This window comes from Nannospalax galili, unplaced genomic scaffold (genome assembly GCF_000622305.1).
Source record: "Nannospalax galili isolate Female #2095 unplaced genomic scaffold, S.galili_v1.0 scaffold648, whole genome shotgun sequence".
In the NCBI taxonomy this organism is placed as follows: domain Eukaryota; kingdom Metazoa; phylum Chordata; class Mammalia; order Rodentia; family Spalacidae; genus Nannospalax; species Nannospalax galili.
In genome coordinates, this window is record NW_008360311.1 from 5,021,320 (window position 1) to 5,021,567 (window position 248).

Below are 248 nucleotides of genomic sequence, written 5' to 3' on the forward strand. Positions count from 1 at the left end.
GAACCACCAAAACTAAACCAAGAAGAGATCAACAGCTTAAACAGACCCATAACACAAAAAGAAATCGAAACAGCAATACAAAACTGCCTGACTAAACAGCCGAATTCTATTAGACATTTAAAGAAAATCTACATCCAATACTACTTAATTTATTTAAAAAGATAGAAATGGAGGGAGAACTTCCAAATTCCTTCTATGAAGCCAGCATCACTCTAATACAAAAGCCAGGTAACGATACAACCAAAAAG